Below are 26832 nucleotides of genomic sequence, written 5' to 3'. Positions count from 1 at the left end.
CCAGGACCCTGAGATCATGACCTAAGCTGAAGGCAGCGGCTTAACCCACTGAGCCACCCAGGCGCCCCTGTATACCTCAATTTAAAAAAAGAATAATAATCTGGAAAAATATACAAGTAAAATGAAATAATCTGGATTCAAACTTAAAAAACGTTCATGCATAGACTCATACTGCCTCCCTCTTCTTATACCCCCAGGTCCCAGGTATGAATGTTCCATCTAGTTAGAGTTCAAAAACAGGCAAAATTAATCAGTGATATTAGAAGCTGGAAGAATGGTTCCCCCTGGCAGGGTAGTGACAGAGAACACATATCATGGAGGCTTTCAGGATGCTACAATGTTATTTTTTCTGATCTGAGTACATTACTCAAGGGAGTTCCTTTTGTGACAATTCACTGAGCTGCATATTTAAGTATATCTCTGTATATATCTTATATCTCAGTAACAGGTTCATATTAAAAATTTTAAAAAGAAAACTTATTTGTTCCCAAACCTGGCACTGAACACACCATAGGTGATGAAGGAAAATAGCCACAAGAAAAAGAAAATACCTTCAACCCGTCACTCCTTGTCCAAGCTAATGACTTCTGCCCCAGAGCAACTACCTATCTTTGATTCTGTGCAACTGAAAACAGAGGCTATCTGCTCTAAAAACTAAAGCTTGATGTGTATGGCTTCTGAAAGATATTTACCTGCCTTACCTTTCAGCTTCCTTTGTTTCAGAAGATGTTATAGTTATTGTGCTTTGCCTGAGAACTACATAAGGATCAGATACAGTACTTTAAAACAAGAAAATACTGTTTTGGCATTTCACCCCAAAGGTCAAAATCTTATCTCTATTGTATTTGTAGTCTTGTCTCAGCCAATCTTAATTATCAGTAGTTTGACATTAATTTCCGTGAAGAGCAGTTTCTAAAAGTAGCTTTAAGTTTTGTTTTGTAGTTTTATCTTCATTAAATTATTCTACCAGGATATTACAAAGAACAGATTCAAGGAGGTCAAAAGTGTCATGCCTAAAAAAATATAGACCAAGGCAAAAGGATTCTTAGAACACAGTTTTGGGGCACCTGAGTGGCTCAATGGGTTAAGCCTCTGCCTTCAGCTCGGGTCATGATCTCAGGGTCCTGGGATCAAGCCCCACATCAGGCTCTCTGCTTAGCAGAGAGGCTGTTTCCCACCCCCACCCCTGCCTACTTGTGATATTTCTCTCTCTGTCAAAATAAATAAATAAATAAAAATTTTAAAACCTCATTAAAAAAAAGAACAGTTTCTTTTCCTTACATAATTTATTTGTTTTTTCCCACATACTGAGGTATGTGACATATAATATTGCATAAGCTTAAGGTGTACAATACCATGATTTGATATACATATATTTCAAAAAAATTACCACAATAGGGTTAGTTAACATTTCCATCACCTCACATAATTACTTTCTGCATATGTGTGGAGAGAACATTGTTTTTAAGTTAAGCCTAGATAAAATTATTTTCCAAACACCCTCGAAGTTTGTTCCTTTGACCATATCTTTTACAATATCAGTTTAGATACTTACTCAGTAAATTCTTTGTTTTCTAACCACAGGCAAAGTCACATCCATCCTAGCTGCCATGTGGTCAGACTAGATTTCCAGAAACCAGACTCACCCTTGGGATATTGTCACAGATGGATACGTCATTACTGTTGCCAGAAAGGGCCTTAAAGGAAACATTGAAAGAAATATGCACTAAATCCTTGGCAAAAGCAATAGAAGCCACATTTTTAATAACGGTACTTCAAGTAAGTTTAACATTTGGTCTTTTCAAAGCACTTTCATTAATGTGGGGAACAATGAAAGGGAAAGAAGGTTTCAAAGAGGTTTGTGTGTGTGTGTGTTTTTTTTTTTTTTTAGATTTTTAAATTTATTTATTTGACAGACAGAGATTCCGAGTAGCCAGAGAGGCAGGCAGAGAGAGAGAGGAGGAAGCAGGCTCCCTGCCGAACAGAGAGCCTGAAGCGGGGCTCGATTCTAGGACCCTGGGATCATGACCTGAGCTGAAGGCAGAGGCTTTAACCCCCTGAGCCACCCAGGCGCCCCTCAAAGAGTTTTGATGTGGGCTTTTGCAGAGTACTAGACTGAACTGAACTGAATGTTCATCAGCTGGAGGGTGTCACAGGGGAAAAGTGTGCTCCCATTATGCAGGGCTGCAGCCTCGAATCCTTAACTCTCCCATACCCAACCTCTAAATTTATTACACAAATCCCTAATCGCGAACCCACACTGCTCTCCAATGATATCCCAATGAGTGAAAAACAAGTGCTGACCCCCACAGTCCCACCTCTCCCGGCAATTACTGACAGCCCCAATCACTGACACCCATTGATCCATGTGTTTTCCATTCCCCGATCTACGAAAGACCAATCTCTAAAACCTTCAGATTCCTCCTCCCATCCAAGATCTAAAGGATGTCTCAATCACTGATGGCCTAAAGCATTTCTCTAAACACTGGCCCCCATAAGCCCCTCCCATCACTTAACCTCAAAGTTTCCACAATCATCACTTTCAGGTACCCAAAAAGAACTTGGAACCTCCAATCACTGATCCTCTCAGGTTTCGAACACTGAGCTCTAATGCTGTTCAAACCAGTGCTTTTGAAACACCCCATTTGGCACCAAACCCCTGAAGACCACTATAAACTGACCACCACTCACTCTTCGAATTAAGAAATCGAGAACCCTCATTTATTGATTCCCAAATACTCCCAATCCATCTTCACAGACACTGCCACTGACTCCCACAAACCTCCACCAGCCACCACAGACCCCCACGAGGCTCCCACGTCCAATCACTTAACCCTTTCCGTACCCTCCTCTCTGACCCTTACGGGCACCCATGACTGACCCAGTCGGGCCACCGTAGTCCTCCTATCACTAACCTACAGAGGTCTTTAATTTCGACTGTTTCTCACACTGACCTTTCCCATTTCTCCTGGATCCGCGTCCATAACCCGAAATTGATAGCTGGACCACGGTGCCTCACCGCAGTATAATCTCTTCCCATCGCAACTGGCCAGTGCGCAGACTCAGTCACGACTTTGAGGTTGTCGGGCGCCACCTGGCAACCTTCCAACGAACAGGATTCTGGGTTTCTGAACTTTAACGGAAGGTATGATGGCTGCACCCTCTTGACATCCTGTTGGGGGAGGCCATATTTAAATCTGTGCCGTACAGCGGTGAATTAGCCCTTTGTTAGCCTAGAGGGTTAAGCTATTTCAGGGCTGAGAGAAGCAAGTGCTCCGGGATCCGTAAACACTGACGTCCCTGTTGCATTTAGCTTCTCAGAAGCCCAAACCTCCTGCAATCAATATGGAGGCGCCCTGACCTCCAAGAAGAGCTTTCTTTGTCTCCAGCAGCGCAGGCGCTGAAGTAAGATGGCCACGAACATTTATACAATTTTTTGCGTGCAGTGGGCGGGGCCATCTCATAGGAGGAGCTCCCCAAAGCAAGGTGAAACTTTTTCTGGGGCGGCTTTAGGAGTTAGAGACCCCGAAGAGACGCTCTTCCCTTGGGGAGCCTGAGGGCTCCGGAAGAAGGGGTGAGAACTCCGGAGTGGGCGGAGCCATGGGAGACTGGTAGTACGAAGTTAATGACTTATTGAAAGAAAATGTTGAAAGCAGAGACTTTTTTTTAAGCTTTCAACTATTTTTAATAATAATTAAGAGTTTTAACACTCTATGTTGTTGCTGCTGATTTGAAAGATTCAACATGAAATTAAAAAAAAAAAAAAATTCTGTCCTGGGCGCCTGGGTGGCTCAGTGGGTTAAAGCCTCTGCCTTCAGCTCAGGTCATGATCCCAGCGTCTGAGGATCGAGCCCCGCATCGGGCTCTCTGCTCAACAGGAAGCCTGCTTCCCTTCCTCTCTCTGCCTGCCTCTCCGCCTACTTGTAATCTCTGTCAAATAAATAAATAAAATCTTTCAAAAAAAAAAAACTTAAAGAAAAAAATTTCTGTCCTGTTTTAATTCTGAGCCAGATAGGTGTACAGGGACTTTATCTTAAGTAGTGTTACAAAATAAAATTCAGCCGGGTAAATTTGAATATCTAGCTTGCATCCTATTAAGTCAAAAGGAATGCCTCCTCGGAGTTGTACAAAATGGAAGGTTTTTGTTTTGTTTTGTTTTGTTTTTGTTTTAAATGGAAGGTTTTTATAGGAAGAAGGGATGGGGAAATGGCAAGAAAGTTATTAGCAAAAAAAACCTGGAACCAGGCAGGGTTACCTTCCCTTAGGTGGAAGAGCAGGGATCTTAATTAGGTGGATAACTGACTCATACGCGTCACCAAGTTTTTTACTGAACACAAAGGGCTCCTGGTTTGGGGTGCATCAAGCCAAAAAATGAGCCCAAGTCTTTTGGTTTGAGCAAATGGTTGTTACTACTTGCAGCTAGTAAGGAGATAGAGTCCACCAATTTCTGTCTCTAATGCAAATTGCTGGACCAATTCATACTGCCAGATGGCAGCCTTTTGGTGGGTTTATTCTTGGAGTTAGGAAGTGATTACAGAAACTTATAAAACCTTTATAATCATTCAGGCATGACTGAACAGAGGTTCGCTTAACTGCAATTTCCCAGGAACATTTATGATTTTCTTTCAGAAAATCAGACATCTGCTCAGTTGAGTAACTTTTTTTCTTTCAGAAAATCAGACATCTGCTCAGTTGAGTAACTTTGGTGGGCTTCCAGGAACAGGAAAGTTCTCAAGAACTCATGAAGCTGAAGAACAAACGTGCTAGAAGAAACAAGATAGTTCATTTGTTTTAATTTCTCACTGTGGTCTCTGATAACCTAATCCCTAACATAATCTTATTTTGGGGGGAATGGAGAGGCCCCAAATAACAGTTTATCTCATTGATGCTAATCAGAAAATCCCCGACTGGCTTGTTAAGACTTACATTTCTTTACTTTTTAAAAAAAGATTTATTTCTTAATTTAATTTTCTGATAGAGTACAAACAGGGGGGAGTAGCAGAGGGAGTAGGGGAGTAGGACAGGGAGAAGCAGGCTCGCTGCTGAGTGGGGAGCCCAACGAGCCCAAGTGAGGCTTGATCCCAGGACCCTGGGATCACCACCTGAGCTGAAGGCAGAGGCTTAACTGCTGAGTCACCCAGGTGCCCCAAGACTTAAATTTCTAAGGGAGGTTGAAACTACAGTTAGGTTAAGTATTATTAAGCCCTGGTTTGGTGGCTTGGATAAGTGACACCATTTTAGGCCTGTGGTTTTCTTTCTAAGAGAGGCTTCCCCCAGATGCTGACTGATGTAGGAAAGATGATAGGATTCAAAGTCAACAGCCAAGAAAGAATTTTTAGACATCTTTGGTACAAAAAAGTGATTTTATAATAGAGCTACCCTATTACCCAGCGATTGCACTACTGGGTATATACCCTAAAGATACAAACGTGGTGCTCCAAAGGGGCATGTGCACCTGAATGTTTATAGCAGCAATGTCCACAATAGCCAAACTATGGAAAGAACCTAGATGTCCATCAACAGATGGATGGATAAAGAATATGTGGTGTATATATGCAATGGAATACTATGCAGCCATCAAAAGAAAGGAAATCTTGCCATTTGCGATGACATGGATGGAACTAGAGGGTATTATGCTGAGCGAAATAAGTCAATTGGAGAAAAACAACTATCATATGATCTCCCTGATTTGAGGAAGTGGAGATGTAATGTGGGGGTTTTGGGGGATAGGAAAAGAAAAAATGAAAGAAGATGGGATGGGGAGGGAGACAAACCATAAAAGACTCAATCTCACAAAACAGACTGAGGGTTGCTGGGGGGAGGGCGGTCAGGAGAGGGTGGTGGGGTTATGGACATTGGGGAGGGTGTGTGCTATGGTGAGTGCTGTGAAATGTGTAACGATTCACAGACCTGTACCCCGGGGATAAAAATACATTATATGTTTATAAATAAAATACATTATATGTTTATAAAAAATTAAAAATTAATTTTAAAAAAGGTGATTTCATTAAAGAATAGGTACAGGGCCCGTGGGGGAGAAAGAGCTGCCCTGGGGTCATGAGGAGTGGCCCATTATACACTTTCAAGTTGGGAGGGTGTTAGGGAAGGCATAAGTCTCTAAGGAATTTTGGAAACAAGGTCTCCAGAACCTTGAGGGGGTTAGCTGTTGTTGGGAAAGAGTCGTTTATTATTGTCTACTAAAACCTGAGTCATGAGACCCTTCAGATGTATATCAGCAGGTCATATGCTTAGGGGTGATTGATAACATATATCTTAGGAGGTGGGCATAGAGATAAAGGAAGTTTCCAAAGGAATCTTTATATGTTAAAGTAGACTTACAGGGTCCTGGGGGTTTGGGCTAGGATTGCGTTTTTCCCTCAGCGAAGTGTCAATATTGAGGCAGCTGAGCTCCTAGAGGAAGGTCACTTTGCCTGTTTCAAGGACTTGTGAATGGCCTGTAAGTAGTGAGGAAATTTAATAATTTTTCTTTTGCGTTTGTTTCCCACATCACTGACCTGAGACAAGAATGCGAGTGTGGGCAATTTATTTGGCAGGTGGAAAATAGGCAAATGACAATGGAGGAATGGAGCCCAATACAGACTGTATCAATGAGGGGGTTATCGCTGTGAGCAATAGGGGCTCAGTCCTGTGGGGGACTCTGGAAGATAGTGTAGATACAAATTGTCCTGTTTAGGGTGCTGAAGCTGAGATATTTGTACAGTCTCTTGTCTCTCATTATTGGGTGCTATAGCAAGGACCTTAAACCACTTCTAGCTCACCTCATGGGCAAGGTTTCAGGCAGAATCTGTAGGTTCTTGAGGCAGAGTTTCTGTTAAGCACCATTTACTTGTGTTCTGTACTTTGCCTCTGAATAAGCCAAGTTGAACAAGAACATAAACAAGAAGCCATGTTCCCACTTCAAGGAGTAAGCAAGAAAGTTAACGATTCTCTGAGTTTCGTCCTAGGCCCCAAACACCTGATAACATCCAAGGAGAGTCAGATCCCAAATATGTGCCATGACATAGTGTCAAACAAACCTCAGCTGATGCTGGCATCAACACCCTCTGGGTGTTGGATCCTCTTGGCTGGTCCTGTGGGACCCTCCCCTGGGTCTTTAGACCCAGCCTGCCTGCATCATACTGACGGCATTCATTTCATACAACCCGAAGCTGTGCTCTGCACATCAGAGGCATTGGAACATCTCTAAGAATGGTTACCTTCCATTATGAAGATAGCTTTTTAAAAAACCCTAATTCCGGGGCACCTGGGTGGCTCAGGGGGTTAAAGCCTCTGCCTTCAGCTCAGGTCATGATCCCAGGATCCTGAGATCGAGCCCCGCATCGGGCTCTCTGCTTGGCAGGGAGTCTGCTTCCCTTCCTCTCTCTCTGCCTGCCTCTCTGCCTACTTGTGATCTCTGTCTGTCAAATAAATAAATTAAATCTTAAAAAAAAAACCCCTAATTCCATTTGGTCATCATACTAACATATAAGAGGTGACCTCCAAAATGGCTCCCAACGCTTCCTACCTCTTGGTATTAACACCCTTGTGTAGTCCCTTACACACTGGGCCAGGGCTGGTCTGTGAGGCTAATAAAATACAGTAGAAGTGATGGTAAATCACTGATAAGATTAAGTTGTAAATGATACTCAGCTTCCGTTTTAGAGGTATGTGCTCTTGCTCTCCCTCTCTCTCTCTCAAATAATTTACTCTTGGAGAATTTTGTTGCCATGTCATGAGGCACAAATAATAATAAGGAATAAAACAAGCAATGAAAGCTGTAGGTACCTTGTTTTTTAAAACTAAATTGTTTGATATCAGGTCCCAGGCTCTTGAGCTCAGCCAAAGCCTCTCCATTCTTTCACCCAGGAAGCACCTCCTCATCCTTCAGCAGATGTTATCTATCTCCTGGAGGGATCAAGATCTCTTCTCCATGTAGTAGGAGGTGGAGGAAGGGGTGAGGACAGTTCCAGGACATTAGAACATCCCTAGGCTGAGAGTCTGAGGCCACAGGAGGTCTTCAATTCCCAGTCATTATTCTTGGCAGTCTTAAACAGAAAGAGAAAAATCTGCCTCTGCAAACTGAATTTCAGTTTCCAAATGTCAAAAGAGCAGGGAGGACCTGTCAGGAGGCTGACTACTGAGCACAAGGGGGCCCAGGGCATGGGAGCAATGTGCTGCAGGGAAGGTGCCCCAGTCCTTCAGAGGATAAGTCCCTCTATATCTTTACATGCTCTCCTTCCCTCACTCAGGTCTTCTAGTCTTTTGGAGGAAGCCCTAAACAATGCCCTCTTCTTGGCAGAAGCAGAGAGGATTTATTCTAGGGGTACTCTGGTCTTGCTGAGTTGGAACCCTCCCAGGATGTGGATGAGACCCCTGCAGACAGGCCAGATGCCCACCTGGAGCAGAGCCTTCAGCCCCTTGGGGAATGGAAGGAGGAAGTCCAGGATACCTGGCAGGGAATGCAGTGGCTCTTGTAGAATCAGTGCTTCCACAATGAGCAGGGTTTAGACCAAGACTTTGGTGTGCTGAAGGCAGTGAAGGTGAGCATTTGCAGACCAAGGGGGTTTCAAGCCCAGGCTCCTTCCCTTTGGGAAAAAATAAAAAACGCCTTAACTGTAAGTCTAGATTTTTTCCTTTGTGCTAAAATGAAAATAATGTAACACAAATTAAGTAAATCAGGCTTAAGCTGGAGGAAGTAATGGCTGCCAAGTATGAGGCTCAAAAGGAAGGATGCACAGCTTTAAAAGACCTTTAAAAGCAGAAGCCAAAGATGAAGGAGGTGTTACTAGAAAGAATGAGCTTGGGAACACAAGTTCAAGAAATTCTAGAAAGATAGGACTTGCACTTCTAGGCTGTAACACTCCCAATTGTCAGAATTTTACTAAGTGATTCCTTTTATCTCCTTGTGCTAAAAGTATATCAGAACCTTTGCTTTCTGACTCCAAAAGCACCCCCCCCAAAAGGAAATCCCAATCACAAATGGGGTATGTATTCTCTTAAGGAAAGGTTTGAAAGTGCTCAAATATTTCAACATATATTCTTTTCTTAAAAGATTTTATTTATTTATTTGACAGAGACACAGCGAGATTTCTTTTTTTTTAAAGATTTTATTTATTCAACATATATTCTAAATAAAGTATTCCTCTTGATTTGAATGTGCAGTATTTCAACAGAAGATGGTCCATTTATGGTGATACAAGTACCCATATCTTAAAGTCCCCAGTTCCACTGTTGTGGGTATAACGTATATTGGAAACTATTTGCCAAAATAAGAAAAGATTTATTTTACTTTTCTTTTTGTTTTCTCAGTGACTTCTTTTTCTAGAAGTTAAAACATCCTTAGAAAAAGTTTCTGTAACTATTTTGAACAGAATGGAAAATGCCTAAAACAAAGTATATATGGAATTACAGGCCTTATTTTAACAAACACTGGTAAACAGGTGCTAGCAATAAGGACACATCTTCATTATGTCTTTCTCTATTGGGAGTAGGGGGTGCATTGCTCATATCACCACAATTCAACATTTCTTTTCTTCCTGCCTTTGTAGACCTTGTTAAGCCCAGTTTTTCTTATTTATATCTAATTATCCTTATTTCATCTATCCATATTTGGGTGATACCACTATATTTTTCTAAAGTTGCATGTGCTGATTCCATTCGATTTCCTAGTATGAGTTCCCTGGAGAGTCTTCTGGGACTGACAACTGCAAGGACAACTTTTGCTGTACCTAATCCCTGCTCCCATCTGATATCCACGTTCTCCTTTTTTTATTATTCAATTTGCTCAGTCAAGGAACATGCCTACATTAAGGTTACTTAGGAATTAGCAGAAGACCTGAAGTCAAAACTGCTTTAATATTTTCTTTTTTTTTTATTTTTAAAAGATTTTATTTGTTTATTTGATGGAGATCACAAGTAGGCAGAGAGGCAGGCAGAGAGAGAGGAAGGGAAGCAGGCTTCCTGCCAAGCAGAGAGCCCGATGTGGGGCTCGACCTCAGAATCCTGGGATCATGACCTGAGCTGAAGGCAGAGGCTTTAACCCACTGAGCCACCCAGGTGCCCCTCAGCAAATAGAATTCTATTCACCAAAAATATCCTCAATGAATGAAAGGAAAATAAAGACAGATGCAGATGAAGAAAAACTAAGAAAATTCATTACCAGTCAACTACCCTAAAAATATGTGAAAGGAACTTTTTCAGGCTGAAGGAAAATGATGCAAGAAGAAAGCTTGGAACTTCAAGAATAAATGAAGAGCAACAGAAATAGTAAATGTGTGCATAAATATGATAGTCCTCTTAAATTCTTTAAATGACAATATGGCCTTGAAAACCAAAATTATACCACTGTTGGGGGTGGGGGAAGTGTTTAATGCATACAGATGTAAAACATATGGCAAGTATAAAGAGTGAAGAGTAAAAGATTTCTACATTTTACCTGAAATGGTAAACTAATAGACATACACACACATATACACACTCAAGACAAAATTATGATCTGAATAGTCTTTTATCTAAGAGATACGAATGAATAAAGCAACAAAAATCATTCACATACAGGTTTTATATGATCCTATATTTTTGTTTCTCTTGAGTAATTACCTACTAGTGGGATTGCTGGGTCACAGGGTAAATTGTCTGTCACAACCTGTCACCATGGCCCCCATGCATGAACAGGATCTGCTGGCACCATTGCTTCTGTTCTGAGCAGCTCTCTCCTCCCACCCCAGGGGAAAGGACAGATGGACATATGGTGATTGGCCACAAAGGTGTGTTGTCTGGCCGGCACTAAAGATCCTGAGCCCAGCTCTCCAGGGGTTCCTGCTCTGCTGGTTCAAGAACTCCTGTCCTGCCCAATCCTCCTAGGGTGCAGGAACCGGAGTGGAGGAGGAACCACTATACCTCCCAATAAGCTCCTCTCCCTTCATCCAGCAGGAAGAGGTAGGTCCAGAAGAGTCAGCTGGTATCTGGCAACCCCCTCCTCCAGCTAGGGGCCTTGGAGAAGGAGGCATTGTGTCGTGGCGTTGACGATGTGCTGGGGACTAAGGTTGAAGCCATCTCAGACTGCAGTGCCTCATAACCATTTCTTTCTTTCCCCTGCCTGCTGCAAGGACTGTTCCTCTATCAGCTTCCCCTACAGCCCTCAGCATTGATCCACAGAGAGGAGATGAAAAAAGAAGCAAGCTCACTGGCCATCCTGGAATCTGCTGGAATGGCTACCTCTATGGGTAGTTTGTCCCAGAAGAAGGCAATTCACCTGCTGGCTACCTCAGCCTTTTGCTGACCCGTTACATCCCATTATTTCAGACACTGACATAGATGGCCCTGTCTGGTCATCCCCCAAATCCTCCCATCTCTGATTCCTTCTCCACACCAGGCATGGACTGTAAAATGAGGTCAACTCCTGATTCACCCTCTCCTACAAGTGCTACTGTGTGTCTTCCATCCTTCAAGTTTCAGCCCATTTGGGGTGCCCTCTGAATGGGAAGGAAAGAGGTCCTCTGCACCCCAATGCCTCAGTCACAACTGCAACAGATTCCAGGTCTTCCCTGGTGCTCCCAGCACTTCAATCCTTCTCTTGTATCCTAAGTTCTGCAGAATGAAGTCACCCACACCTGTGCGTGTGTATTTCCTACTTCCTTTCCATAGACCACCCCCTTTCCAACTAATGATACCAGCATTCCTCTATCCACTGGCCTAATTGCTGTTTCTGAAGTCAATTTCAGCTCCTCAACCATCATGTCTGCAAGCTTGGCTCTCCAGCCTGTGTCTGATTTTTGGCCACCCTGTGGACATCCCTCCATCTTCCCATATTCTCCTCTTGGCTCTAATGTGTGCTTCTTTCCACTTGATCAGGCCCAACAGATACTCTCTGGTGGCAGTGCTGCTTCAGCCATAGAAACAACCAGCCTGCCTCCCTGCATTGAGGATCTGAGGCCCCAGCCTCAGGGATAAACTTTCCTTGGATTCCTAGAACAAATTTTGAATAGTCCAGGATAAAGTGAAATGTGGGAGCGGTGAGGGGGTCACTGGAGAGAGTAAAGGTATAGGAGCAACAAAATTTAGGCCTAACCTGCTTTATATGTATGAATTTTTTCAAATCTTGGGAAAACATGAAGTTCAACTGTGAATAGTATAAACTACCTGTGTAACCAGCAGTTGATTCAGTCAGTTATTCACTTAACATATTTATTGAGAACTTGTTATATGTTAGACACTGTTCCATGTACCAGAATCAAGAGAGAAAGTCACAGAAAATTCCAACCCATTTAATACCTGTGTTCTTTTTGGAGGAAAAAATGAGAAGCAAACATAACAGTTTTTTGGTGGTGTCTGTAGGGTTTTCAATATATAATATTGTGTTGTCTGCAAAGAAAGATAATTTTATCTCTTCCTTTCAGTTTTGGATGCTTTTTACTTCATTTTGTGCCCAATTGTTCTGGCTAGAACTTCCATTAATATGTTAAATAGAAGTAGCAAGAGTGGGCATCCTTGTTTTATTCCTAATCTTAGAGGAAAACCTTTTAGCTTTTCATCATTGAGTATATTTAGTTTGGACTTGTCATGAGGCTTTTATTATGTTGAGTAATATGCCTTTTATACCTAATGTGCTGGGGGTTTTTATCATGAAAGAGTGTTGAATTTTTGTTAAATGCTTTTTTTAAAGGTCTATTGAGATGATCATGATTTTTATCCTTCATCCCCTTAATGGATGTATAATGTTTATTGATTTGTGTATATTGAACCATCCCTGGATCCTAGGGATAAATTCCACTTGATCATGGTGTATGATCTTTTTTATGTGCTGTTGAACTGATTTGCAGATATTTTGCTGAGGATATTAGTATCTGTTCATCAAGTATATTGGTTTGTTGTTGTCTTTCATCTGTCTTTGTCAGTGGTTGGTATTAGGGTAATGCTGGCCTCATAGAATGAATTTGGAAGTTTTCCTTCCTTTTCAATTTTTTGGAAGAGTTTGAGAATGACTGGCATTAATTCTCCTTACAGTGTTTGGTAGAACTCACTAATGAAGCTCTCTTGTCCTGGGCTTTTCTTTGTTGGAAGGATTTTGATCACTGATTCTATCTCTAATTATTGACCTGTTCAGATATTCTATTTCCTCATGGTTCAGCTTTGTAGGTTAGATGTTTCTAGGGTTTTGTCCATTATTTTAGGTTATCCCATTTATTGGCATATAGTTGTTCACAGTAGACTATTACAATCCTTTATATTTCTGTGGCATCAGCTGTAATGTCTCCCTTCTTTCTTTTATAATTTTCAGTCTACCTTTTTAGTTTGGCTAAAGTTTTACCAAGAAAGGTGGGGGGGGGTTGTTTGTTTTTTAAATCAGCTTTTAATTTTGTTGATCTTTTCTATTTTTTTTTAGTCTCTATTTAATTTTTTCCCACTCCAATCTTTCTTATTTCCACCTCCTAACTTTTGGTTTAGTTTGTTCTTTTCTCCATAAAAAGTTTGTGGAGCTTATCAAATCCCTGCTTGTTTTAGTTTGAATTTACCAATCCAGTCTTAGCCCAGGAACCCCTCCACCATGTGAGGACACGGCAAGCAATGAGGATACTGCAAGAATTTCACAGCATGAAACTGAAGAGGACCTTCATCAGAACCTGACCATATTGGCACCCTGATCCTGGACTTCCAGCTTAGTAAAAGTACGTAGTAAAATTCTGTTGTTTATAAGCCACACAGTTTATGGTATTTTATTATAGCAGCCCCCCAAAATTAAGGTAACTCCATAATGCATTATTGAACATAATCAAAATTAAAAACCTTTCTGCTTGAAGGACATCATGAAGAACGTAGAAAGGCAACCCATCAAATGGAAAAGAAATTTTGTGAATCATCTATCTGATAAGAAAATTTTATCTAGAATACATAAAAAACTGTTACAATTCAGTAAAAAAAGACAAATAATCCAATAATAAAATACAGGGAAAGGACCTGATTAGTTATTTCCTCAAAAGGTATGTAACTGGCCAACCAGTACATGAACATCATTAGCCATCAGGGAGATAAAACCAAACCTCAATGAGATACCACTTGACACACAATAAGAATTCTATAATGAAAAAGACAAGTGAGGATGTGGGGAAATTGGAATCCTCATACATTACTTATGGAAATGTAAAAAGGTATAGCTGTTCTGGAAGTTTGCCAGTTTCTCAAACATTCAAACATAGAGTTACTACATAACCCACTGATTAAACTCTAAGTAGATACTCAAAAGAAATAAAAACATAGGTCCATGCAAAAACTTGTAAATGAATAATCACAACAGCATTTATTTGTAACAGCCAAAAGTAGAAACAGCTCAAATGCTCATTACTAGATGAATGGATAAAATGTAGTATATCCATACAATGGACTATTACTTGGCAATAAAAAGGAATGAAGTCCTGATACATGTTACAACATAGATGAAAACAGTGAAAAAGACAATCACAAAAGACCACCTATTACATAATTCAGTTTATATGGAATCGCCAAATTGCTAAGTCCATAGAGACAGAAAGTAAAACAGTGATTGCCTAGGGAAGAAGGATTGTGGGGGGGGGGAATAGGAGTACTAATGAGTTTAGGGTTTCTTTCTTTTTTTTCTTTTTTCTTTTTACAGATTTTATTTATTTATTTGACAGAGAGAGAGCACAAGCAGGGGAAGCAGCAGACAGAGGAAGAGGGAGAAGCAGGCTCCCTGCTGAGCAAGGAGCCCAATGCAGTGCTCAGTCCCAGGACCCTGGGATCATGATCTGAGCCAAAAGCCCATGCTTACCCAACTAAGCCACACAGGTGCCCCAAGTTTAGGGTTTCTTTGGGGGAGGTGATCAGAATGCTTTAAAATTGTGGTAATTGGGGCGCCTGGGTGGCTGAGTGGGTTAAAGCCTCTGCCTTCCGCTCAGGTCATGATCCCAGGGTCCTGGGATCGAGCCCTGCATCAGGCTCTCTGCTCCTTGAGGAGCCTGCTTCCTCCTCTCTCTGCCTGCCTCTCTGCCTACTTGTGATGTTTGCCAAATAAATAAATAAAATCTTAAAAAAAATAAAATTGTGGTAATTGTTATACAATTCTGTGAATATACTAAAAATCACTGAACTGTACAATTTAAAGATTTTATTTATTTGAGAGAGAGAGAGCATGCGCCACAAGCTGTCGGGGGCAGGGTGCAGAGTGGGAGGCAATGAATTTCAAGCAGACTCCACTGAGTGGGGAGCCTGAGGAAAGGCTTGATCTCACAACCCTGAGATCATGATCTGAGCCCAAATCAAGAGTCAATTAACTAAATTAATTAACTGAATGAACCACCCAGGTGCCCCCTCCCTTTATTTGAAGAAGGAGAGTGTGCATGTGCAAGTAGGGGGAGGGCCAGAGGGAAAGGGAGAGAGAATCCTCAAGCAGACTGCCTGCTGAGCACAGAGCCCAAGGTGAGACTCGATCCCAGGACCCTGCACCATGACCTGGACTAAAATCAAGTCAGTCACTTAGCTGACTAAGCCACCCAGGGATTCCTAGTTTGGGTCCTTTTAATCTTCTGTATTCTCAAGTTGTGTTTTTTTTTTTTTTTTTTTTATAGTATGCTTAAGCACAGGTCTTTTTTTGTTTCATTAGTCCCACCTGGGATATATTGTACTGCCTGGATTTGTGGGTTCAGTTTTCTTCAATTCTAGAAACTTTGCATCCATTATCTCTTTAGATACTATCTTTTCTTCATTTTTTTTCCCCTTTTGACACTCCAATGAAACTTATATTAGACCTTTTCATTCTATCCACCCCTAATTTTTAGTGAGGTATAATTGAATATTAAAATTATATATATTTAAGGAACACAACTTGATGGTTTGCTATATGCATACATTGTGAATGTCACCATAATCAAGCTAACTAACAAATCCATTCTACATACTAGCCCTCTGTTGGATACGTGGTTTACAAATATTTTTTTCTTGACTATACCTTTTCTATTTATCCTCTTAATGTGAACTTTCACAGACCAGAGAATTTATTTTTAATGAAGTCCAATTTTTCAGTTTTTCCTTGTATGGATTATGCTTTTGGTAGTAGGTCTAAGAACTCTACTTACCTTAATCCTGAATCTTTAGTCCTAATCTCCTCTATTTCTTCCGATGAGTTTTATGGTTTTAATGTTTAAGTCTGTGATCCATTTTGAATCTTCATATAAAGTATGAGAATTAGGTCAAAGTTCATCTTTAAATTTAATTCCTTCTGCTTGGTGTGTATATCGCTTTTTTCCCCCCCTAAGTTCTTCAGGTGGGAGTTTATTAGATTATTGGTTTCAGATTCTTCTTTCCTAATGTATTCCTTTAGTGCCAAAAAAGTTCCCCATAGTACTGTTTTATCTTTGTCCCATGAGTTTTGATATTTTATATCTTCATTCAACTTAATGTAATTTTCTATTTAAGGTTTCCTTTTTGACCCACAGTTTACTTACAAGAGTGTTTAGTTTGTTGTTTAGTTTCTCAGTGTTTGGAGACCTTCCTGTTTTCTGTTACTGATTTCTAGTTTGATTCCATTGTGGTCAGAGAATATCCTCCATGTGATTTCAGTTCTTTTAAATATTAGGAGTTTATTTTATGGCCATGCATTTGATGTATCTCATTATATGCTCTGTGAACATTTGAAAAGAATATGTTTTCTGTTGCTGTTGGATTAACCCTTATAAATGTCAATTAAATCCTATTGGTTGCTGAGTTCTATATTCTCGAAAGATGATAAACCTAGAGAGGTATGGACCTGGAAACAAACGCATTGAAAATTTGTGCACAAACTGGCTATTCTCCCCTTTTACTTTTCCTCTCTTATGTAATCAAATACACTGCACAGGGGGTTTGATCTCTGGGTAAAGTGACCCAGAAAGGATGTGCAACCACACAAATGAAGACAGGATTGAGGCATAGGGAGTCTGAGTGAAAAACCATATCCAGAACTGTGGGCCTCTCAGGATCTTCCCTATCCTAGCTCCGAACCAGTAATTAGGAGACTGGATCTATTTTCTGCTCTAAACCAAAGAGCAGAGAAGAAAGCTTTCTGGAAGTTTTCTGGTAAAAAAAAAAAAAAAAGCTGGCTCTAATGTCTGCTGGTCGAAAAATTTTACCTCTTGACTTGAGGCAAGGATTACCACACATTTCAGGAAAGTATCCCATGTAAAAGGAAGAAAAAGAATTCAAGCTTTTTTGAAAAGAAATTTGAGGGATGCTTGGGTGGCTCAGTGGGTTAAGCCTCTGCCTTTGGCTCAGGTCATGATCCCAGAGACCTGGGATCGAGCCCCGCATCACGCTCTCCGCTCTGTGGGGAGCCTGCTTCCCCCTCTCTCTCTGCCTGCTGCTCTGCCTACTTGTGATTTCTATGTCAAATAAATAAGTAAAATCTTTAAAAAAAAAAAGAAATTTGATTTGGACATAAAAGACGAAAGTGGACACAAAAACTTTGAACAACTATAATTATACTGAGAGATTGAAAATTATATTGCTCTCATAAATAAGAACAGGAAGCTATGAAGAAGGAAAAAGTAGCCACAGCTCAGGAACAGTCCTTTCAGCAAATACAAATTCCAGGAATAAAAAACCTGAAATAGAGAAGACTGCAAAAACCAAAAATATAAAAAAAATTCTCAGATCTGGAGCCTACAGACTAAAAATCTCATCTATAACTAGCATAAAATATATTTAAAGATCCATGCTATAAGTCAAGAAATTTCAGTACATTGGGGATATAAATAGCATCTAAAGCAAGGTGTTGCAAAAGAACTTTAATGAAAATGAAAATTTAACTTAATTCCAAGAGACAGTAATCCAGTTCAGGAAAATAATGGAAGTAAGTTTCAGGACAACTGTAGAGTACAACTGAAGCCCCAGAATGGTAAACTGAGAGATTCTAATGGGTATTTGAACAATTGAAAAAAAAAATCATCTGTGAACATTTATCATAAATATGGGACATTTTTATCTGTGGAACATCTCTAAAAATTAAGAACAGGTACAAAGAGAATTAATTAAATCCTTAACCTTAATAAAGAAAAAATATCTAGAAAATCTAGTTGATTTTGAAGAAAAAAATAGTTTACATTATTAAATAAATACCAGATATTGACTTAATGAGTAATTGAGATATAACCATATTTGGATGTGGTCAAGGAGAAAGAAAAAGATGGATTTTTTTTTACTTTAAATGAAATATTATTACACCAGATATTTTTATTACTAAAGACATTTTTAATTACTAAAATGAAACTGATCTTTTAGCTAAAATTGTTCAAAGAAACTGGTATCATCCAAGACTGATTGAAAACATCATTGAATTCATCCAAGATTTCATCTAGGTACAGGTAAAAAAAACCCCAAAAACCAAAACCTAAAAGCTAAACTAAAAAAACCTAATTGACAGATGAATATTGCAAGTGCAGCTAAAAGAGAAAGTAAAGTGCCCTTCTATTGTTTTATGAAATCCCATTAATTTCAACTTCCTGATTATATAATCCTACAATCTTATCACTCAGAAATAACAATAATCATATTATATATTTTTTGCCTTTAATTATTTTACTCATTTAAATGCCATAGCACCACATTCTCGAGGGCACACTTAATGGCCAAGATTCTGACCATCAAGATTCCAAAACCTGGGGGTGCCTGGGTGGCTCAGATGGTTAAGCATCTGCCTTCAGCTCAGGTCATGATCCTAGGGTCCTTGGATTGAGCCCTGCATCAGGCTCCTTGCTCAGCAAGAAGCCTGCTTCTCCCTCTCCCATTTCCCCTGCTTGTGTTTCCTCTCTCGTTGTGTCTCTCTCTGTCAAATAAATAAATAAAATCCTTAAAAAAAAAAAAAAAAAAGATTCCAACACCTGGTAACATAGTGATTCATGCTGGGGAGGAAAAATTTTTCTTTGTTCTACAGGATTCTTCGGGCTGATCTAAGAATTAAATTGACATGAGACAGATTAACAGGAGGTAAACAAAAGTTTAATAACATGTATATTTCCTGTATACAAGGGAGAGACCTAGGAAAACTGAGTGACTCCCCCAAGTGGCCAAAGTCATCATCTTCATTACCATCTTCAGCTAAAGACAAAAAAAGATGCTGGGGGTGGACGGTCAGTTATGGGGGGTTACCACGAAAAGCAGAATAAACAAGGATAAGGTTGTTTTTGGTTTTGTTTTTAAAATTTTATTTATTTGACAAACAGAGATCACAAGTAGGCAGAGAGGCAGGCAGAGACAGAAAGAAAGGGAAGCAGGCTCCCCACAGAGCAGAGAGCCCAGGACCTGGGCTCAATCCCAGGACCCTGGGACCATGATCTGAGCTGAAGGCAGAGGCTGTAACCCAATGAGCCACCCAGATGCCCCAACAAGGATAAGGTTGTTATGTAGATTTAAGTCCATGCCTTCTCCACTGATAATATTCTAGAAATTTAGGTACCTTCTTCTTGGTACAGTGAGGGAGACACCCCTACAAATGTAAAGGTTTCTTTTTTAAAAAGATTTTATTTATTTGAGAGAGAGAGAAGAAGAAGACAAGTGGGGTGAGGGTCAGAGGGAGAAGCAGACTTCCTGCTGACTAGTGATCTTGATTCGGGACTTGATCCCGGGATTCCAGGATCATGGCCTGAGCTGAAGGCAGACACTTAACGACTGAGCCACCCAAATGCCCTAAATGTAAATGTTTCTTACAATAAGTAACTTCTACCCAGTTTCAGACCTTCTGTGTTTGCAGCTTCTTAAAAATAATCAGCCTAAAATAATCCTTATGCTAAAGAAGACATATTTTCGGTGGCAAATTCTGCTCCCCTACACCCACAAACATAATGTCCATGGAAAGTTAAGAAGCAGAAGTGCAGGCCTATCAAAACTATGCCAGAAATAACACACAATAGGGCTACAGGAGAGAAAATTTTTTTACCTCTACCCATTTGGGGTTTTCAGCTGGGGCTCTGTAACAAAAAAGACAGGTAACAGGAGACAAATAATTTATTAACATGTATGCACATGTCATATGGGAGAAAACAAGAGTAACTCAAAAGTGGTGGCTTCGCATTCAACAAATAATAAGTTTCTAGAGAAATGATAGGATAAATTAAAGCAGTTTTAGGCTTCCAAGGATGGCAATCTGTGAAAGCAATTAATGAAGTATGGTTTATTTGCAGATTCCTTTGGTGCCATCTATGGACTAAGAGTCTAGAGTTGTTTCCAATAAGGGAGAATGTATACCCTGTGTTTAGACAGAAGTGGGGGGAGGAAAGAGAGTGCTTTTCCTGACTTTCATGCTTATAAATTGCCTCTAATTCAAAATAATTATGTCAAAAAGGTATATATGGAGGTGACAGTCCCTGGTTTCCTTCCTTCACAGAACATCCACTTTCAATGATACACACACTTTGAGGCACTTCACAATTATAAAAGAAACAGGCCCACAAATGGAATCACTTACCCACAGAGAGCAAGCCAAGATTAACAATTTTAAATAATTAGCAACTGCACTTTTAACTACTCCCAGATATGTGACCTTTGAACAGTCCATTTGAAACTTCCTGATTAGCTCTAGAAAGGGAATTTGAAAAATAAGACTCTTCCCTTCCCTCAAAAAGATGACCTGGCGTGAAACAACCCTTTCTTTTATTCTGCTAATAATTTCCTTGCCCCACCATCCTGCCTCTAAAATTTTCCATTCTGTAAAACTCCTGGGAATATCTATTTATTAGTAGGGATACTGCCCAACTCACGAATAGTTAAATAAAGCCAATTAGATCTTCTGATTCACTCCATTGAATTTCACTTTATTGTTTTTTTAATGCCACAAACCACAGAGACTTCAGACAAACCTGGCATCACAGTCAGGCATAATCACGCACAGTATTCTCTGTGGTGCCTTCCCAGTCCTTCCCGGTGCATTGAAAGACTGGCACATATGCGGGGAAACAGCTCCAAGCAGGAAAAAACAAACCCGGTCTACGATCACACACTCAGGCACTGGAGACACCACGCCAGTACCCCAGCAAACAACACATGAACCATGAGCAGAGCACTGGTTATCGCTCAGGGTCATCCCTTCAAGCCTAAATAAAGATCTGGAGAGGCCCCAAGCCAGGAGCAGACTCCAATGGTTGTTGCTCCAAGAGTCTCCCCAACTTCAGTAAAGGTCAGGGTTCGCCCCGCCCCCAACCTACTCCCGCGCCTGCGTACTCTGGACAGAAACAACTCCCCGAAGCCTCAGTGCTCGGTGCTTGAGGGTGGCGTTCGCGGCACAAACGGGGGGACCGAGCCAAGAGCCAAAAGTAGAAAGCTAGAATACACAGTGATTTTGGACTACATTTCCAAAAAGGGAGCAGGCTCGGATTATCCTCGGTAGCACCGGTCACTCACAGGGTCACCTTTGCAGGCTTGAGAAACCTTGGCCCTGCCGGAACTCTACTTCTCCACTTGGAAAGCTGACTGCCTGGCCCCATTCTTCCCGGCCAGCCCTTCCTGAAGAACCGAGACACTTGTCCCCGCCCCCTGCGCGCCTGCGCACTCGTGCCGCGATAGGCTATCTGGAAGCTTGGAGATTTGAAGGCTGGGTGGTCGTCAGAGCCGGTCGCGGCAGGATCGCGCGGGGCCCGGCTTTGCTGTGGCCGCGGCTTTTCGGAAAGAAACGAGTACGGGAAGGGCCGGATTCTGCGGACCGGACTTGGGAGTGGGTCCTGGGGCCTCGGACTACTGGGCGATTCCTCCAGAGTGAGGAGACCCGGACCGGGTGGATTTAAACTCGTGCGGCAGTGACGGGGCCGGGCCGGGTTTGTGGGCGCGGCCTATTCTGCAATTCGAGAATTGCAGTCCTACGCTCCTCGGGGTCCTACGCTCCTCGCTCTTCTCCTCAACCACCTAGGCCCGGCCGTAGAGGGCAGTCGGAGGTGGAGCCCCAGAATAAAGGTCCCCTGAAAACGCTGGAGCTAGATTCAGGGCTGACCTCTGAGGTCCGGAGTATCCGCTGGACAGAAGACAACGCGGTGGGCCGTCCCACGGGGTGAGCCCTGGCGATGTCCGAACTACCGCGTTCGCAGAGCCGCGAACCTGGACACGGGTGACCGCAAACATTTGCCTCTCGTTTCCGTTTGTGCATAACTCTGGTGGTTAGGGAGGGTCGCAGGGCACGGAGGGTGGTTTCTAACCGATCAAGAAAAGCCTGGGGTGTTAATGAACACTGTCTGCTTCCCCAGCCCTGCCAGTCTCCGGAGAAGGCCTTTGAAGTGAAAGGAACCGCCTCGGCAAGCCAGGTTCTGTGTGAGTTTGTGCTGCTCTTTGTTTCCGTGAAATGCATTTGATTTTCAGAACACTGGGCTTCTTGATTTTCTTCCCTTGGAATGTGCTGCTTAAGAATGGTCTATTCATCGATTTGGGCTTTAAGATTAATTAGGGGACCTAATTAATAGGTAACGCTCTCTAATGTCCATTTAGTGCAATTCTGCTGTTAGTTAACCGTATGCTATATATTCAGTTGCTTTGTGAGCACTTTTTCTTAAGGATTCTGATTGTGGAAATACCGCTTTGGGAAGTCAGTGTTCGTGCTTTGTTTTCGACTGTGGTTTCTTAAGGAGTAGTTTAGGGTTTGTTTAGATACCTTCAGTGATTCCAGATTAGGGGTGGGGATTTTTTTTCCAAAGGACTCCGTGATTGTAAATTTTTACTACCAGGCAGATGTGGTCGCATGGGTTTGTTTTGCTTATTTTTCACAAATACAAAATGGTATATATTTAAGGTGTACAACATGCTTCAGTATATGTATACATTGTGGAATGGAATGTTTACCACAGTCAGACTAATTAATTAAGGTCCATCACCTCAGAGCTACTTTTGTGTGTGGTGAGAAAACTTCAGATCTACTCTCCTAGCAAATTTTAGGTGTATTATACAGTAACTGTGCTGTACTTTTGGTCTTCAGAACTGACTCATCTTATGACTGAAAGTTTGTAGCATGAATTTGTTTGGGCTGTGTTTTCAGTAGACTCAGGTATATAAGGTGTTTAAGAATTTTGAACCTAGGGGCACCTGGGTGGCTCAGTGGGGTAAGCCTCTGCCTTCTGCTGGGATCATGGTCTCAGGGTTCTGGGATGGAGCCAGCAGGGAGCCTGCTTTCCCCTCTCCCTCTGCCTGCTTGTGATCTCTCTCTCTCTCTCTCTGTCAAATAAATAAAATCTTAAAAAAATATTTTTTGAACCTAGATTAAAGGAATTTGAATCCTGCTTGCTACTTAAATCTGAGTGACTCTAAGCAATATTTTTAGTCCCAGTTTCTTCATCTGTAAATCCAGAATTACAATAATATATACCTCACGGGGCGGTTTTAAAGATTGACTAAATTAATATCTCTTAACGCTCTTGAGGAGTACCAGGCACATGAGAAGAGTGCTTAACTAATATTAGCTGTTGGTTATTTTTTTTTTTTTTTTAGCGATTTTATTTATTTATCAGGGAGAGAGAGTGAGCACAGGCAGACAGAATGGCAGACAGAGGCAGAAGGAGAAGCAGGTTCCCCGCCGAGCAAGGAGCCCGATGTGGGACTCAATCCCAGGACGCTGGGATCATGACCTGAGCCGAAGGCAGCTGCTTTAACCAACTGAGCCACCCGGGTGTCCCTTAGCTGTTGGTTTTAATGATGACTCTTAGTCATTCCATATCAGCTTTCTGTATTCTCAAGAGTAATGAAAATGTGGGGCGCCTGGGTGGCTCAGTCGGTTAAAGCCTCTGCCTTCAGCTCAGGTCATGATCCCAGAGTCCTGGGATCTAGCCCCACATCCCCACATAGGGCTCTCTGCTCAGCGGGGAGCCTGCCCACCCCCCACCCCCACCCCACCTCTCTCTCTGCCTGCCTCTCTAGCCTACTTGTCATCTCTGTCTGTCAAATAAATAAAATCTTAGAAAAAAAAAAGAGTAACGAAAATGTGAGATTAATTAGGATGGATGCTTGCAAGCAGGAAAATGAATCAGACACTGGAATGGACCAAAACAGGGATTCTTTTCCTAAAAAAAGATTTTATTTATTAGAGAGAGAGAGAGAGAATGTGCAGGAATGGTGGGGGTGGTGCAGAGGGAGCCGCTCCAGTGAACTTGGAGCCATGGGGAGAGTGGGGCCAAGGGGGAAGCTCCATCCCAGGACCCTGAGACCATGACCTGAGCTGAAATCAGACACTTAATCCACTAAGCCATCCAGGTGCTCCGCAAAAGAGAGATTCTTAATGTGAAGTCTTTGGACTCTGTTTATAGGTTTTCAGGATGACAGAAATCTAAGATTATGTACAGGATTGTTATATATATTTGTCAGCAGGTAATTTAGTGGGGAGGAAATCTATCATTTCATAATATCATCAAAGTTATATAAGACCCAACAAGATTGATTCTTACTACTATAGAATAAAAATCTGGTATAACTAGGAATGGCTTTTGGGATAACCTTTTATAAAAGTAGTATCCAGCAATATGGAAATGATTAAGTAACTCACACTCCATCCCTGTGGTAGAATGTTACGCAATACTAAAAATTACATTTATTAGTAATTTAGTTAATCATCAGGAAAATATTTATGTATAAATATAATATTGAAAAGGATCTTTATGAATAAAAATATTTGAGAAATTGTTAAGTTATATATGTATCTTAAACACAATTTATAAGATACATTGCAGGGATTTATTTATTTATTTGTTTTTAAGATTGTACTTATTTATTTGACAGACAGAGATCACAAGTAGGCAGAGAGGCAGGCAGAGAGAGGGAGTGGGGGAAGCAGGCTCCCTGCTGAGCACAGAGTGGGATTCGGGGCTGGATCCCAGGACCTGGAGATCATGACTCAAGCTGAAGGCAGAGGCTTAACCCACTGAGCCACCCAGGCGCCCACATTGCAGGGATTTAATAACTGGTGTATTGACTGGAGCCTGGGAAGGTTAAGCTCAAGTTATTGAGCAGCTGCTGTGAAATAAGCATTTGTTTTTCTCTCTCATAATCACTTTGGAAAAGCATTGTGATCCTTCACAGAAGGATCTCAGGTATTGATGAGAGACAGTATTCAAGAATTGGTAGGAATTTAAAAGAAAGAATTGGTAGGAATTATTCTTTCAGTCACATTGTTTTCCTTGTTGTTACCATTTATGTAGGCCTATTTAATGACAGTTTCTTAATGACTAGAATAAAAAATGACTGAGAAATAAAAAATTCTTTTTAATGGGAATGGCTTTCTTAAAAAATTTTTTTATTTTTTTATTTGACAGATCACAAGTAGACAGAGAGGCAGGCAGAGAGAGAGAGGGAAGCAGACTCCCCGCTGAGCAGAGAGCCCATTGCAGGGCTCCATCCCAGGACTGTGAGATCACGACCTGAGCTGAAGGCAGAGGCCCAAACCACTGAGCCACCCAGGTGCCTTCCCCCCCACCCCGGAAATGGTGGTGTTTTTTTTTTTTTTTTTTTTTTAAAGATTTTATTTATTTGACAGACAGAGATCACAAGTAGGCTGAGAGGCAGGCAGAGAAAGAGAGGTAGAAGCAGGCTAACTGCTGAACAGAGAGCCCAATGTGGGGCTCGATCCCAGAACCCTGGGATCCTGACCTTAGCCGAAGGCAGAGGCTTTTTAACCCACTGAGACACCCAGGCGCCCCGGGGAATGCTTTTTAAAACAATATTTCTGGTGGAGTTAATGCAGGCGTGTAAAATAATAAGTAACCAAGGGACCTAAAAGGGAAGAAATTAAAATTATCCATGGTCTCAACATCCAGAAATAATCACTATTAATATTTATAGCATATTTTCTCAAAATATTTCTAGAAGCATGTGTTTTTGTGTATGGTTTTATTTCCAAATAATGGGGTAGCCCTAATAGAAAATTTAAAAGAAATCAAGACCTCTAGTTATTAGTTTAAGAGACATTCAGCACCCTCATGGATTATCATGGGTATATGGAGAAAGGTAAAATCCCAGCATCCCCCTTCTTATTTGAGAAATCTTCCAAGTAATTATAATTCTTGTGATAGAAATAGCATTTAAAGTGAGAGACTTAATTATAATTTAAGTTAATTGTAAGTGTCAGAATGGAAATAGGGAAATTTTCACCCATCTACTGAGGTCTGTTTCACATTAATGATTTAAAATAGCTAATTATATTATATATTGTTTTATAAACTGATCTTTTTTTCTTTCAGTATATCTTGAATACTTTCTATTCCTTAACAGTCTTCTAGAACTTAGTATTTAATGATAACTTTAGTATTCTATTTTATGGATGTTTTATAAATCACATAAGAAATAAGCTATTGGGCAGTAATGTTCAGACTGCCTGAGCAATTCCTTCAACAGGCTTTCTGTGTGCTATTACTTACTCAAATGGGTTACAGGGACACTCTGAAGTGTTTGGCTGAATTTCTGAAGGATTCTCACAACATGAAATAGACCAGTCTGCTTTGTTATGCCAAAAACTTCATTCGTCCTCCTGATTTGGGTGAGAGTTTGAGAAATGAATGAATGATAATTTCCTAGAAAATTAAGCTTACAAAAAACAAAATTATTTTAATTTCAGCAAAGAGTGACTAAAACTAAAAATTCAGAAGTAAAAATAGTAGCATGTTAAATGTATGGAGTTAAATACCAAAAGAAATAGCTGAGAGAGGTAGTTTTTATTTTATTTATTTATTTATTTATTTATTTATTTTTAAAGATTTTATTTATTTATTTGAGAGAGAGACAGTGAGAGAGAGCATGAGCGAGGAGAAGGTCAGAGGGAGAAGCAGACTCCCCATGGAGCTGGGAGCCCGATGCGGGACTCGATCCCGGGACTCCGGGATCATGACCTAT

The 26832-nt window shown here is 41.0% G+C and overlaps 2 protein-coding genes across 13 annotated transcripts in view; one reads left to right on the top strand and one right to left on the bottom strand.

Annotated features, from left to right (window-relative positions):
• ZNF568 (zinc finger protein 568) overlaps window positions 1-4002 on the bottom strand; it is a 136312-nt gene extending 132310 nt beyond the window's left edge. The window contains exons 1-2 of the mRNA XM_059382886.1: window positions 2955-4002; window positions 1556-1697 (exon numbers count right to left, since the gene is read on the bottom strand). The gene's annotated coding sequence lies outside the window, so the exon portion shown is untranslated. The remainder of the gene's footprint in view (window positions 1-1555; window positions 1698-2954) is intronic.
• LOC132005609 (zinc finger protein 30 homolog) overlaps window positions 1-26832 on the top strand; it is a 100551-nt gene that overhangs the window by 59832 nt on the left and 13887 nt on the right. For 3 of the 12 annotated variants that reach the window (XM_059382949.1, XM_059382938.1, XM_059382946.1), the window contains exons 1-2: window positions 20790-21653; window positions 22215-22278. The exons of 1 other annotated variant lie outside the window; for it this stretch is intronic. The gene's annotated coding sequence lies outside the window, so the exon portion shown is untranslated. Of the gene's footprint in view, window positions 1-20789; window positions 22079-22214; window positions 22279-25259; window positions 25405-26832 lie in introns of those variants that run through there. 8 more of the 12 variants (XM_059382944.1, XM_059382941.1, XM_059382948.1 and 5 more) reach the window with 7 other exon arrangements.

Source organism: Mustela nigripes, chromosome 17, assembly GCF_022355385.1.
Source record: "Mustela nigripes isolate SB6536 chromosome 17, MUSNIG.SB6536, whole genome shotgun sequence".
NCBI classification, from domain to species: domain Eukaryota; kingdom Metazoa; phylum Chordata; class Mammalia; order Carnivora; family Mustelidae; genus Mustela; species Mustela nigripes.
This window is presented reverse-complemented; position numbering and strand designations above follow the sequence as displayed.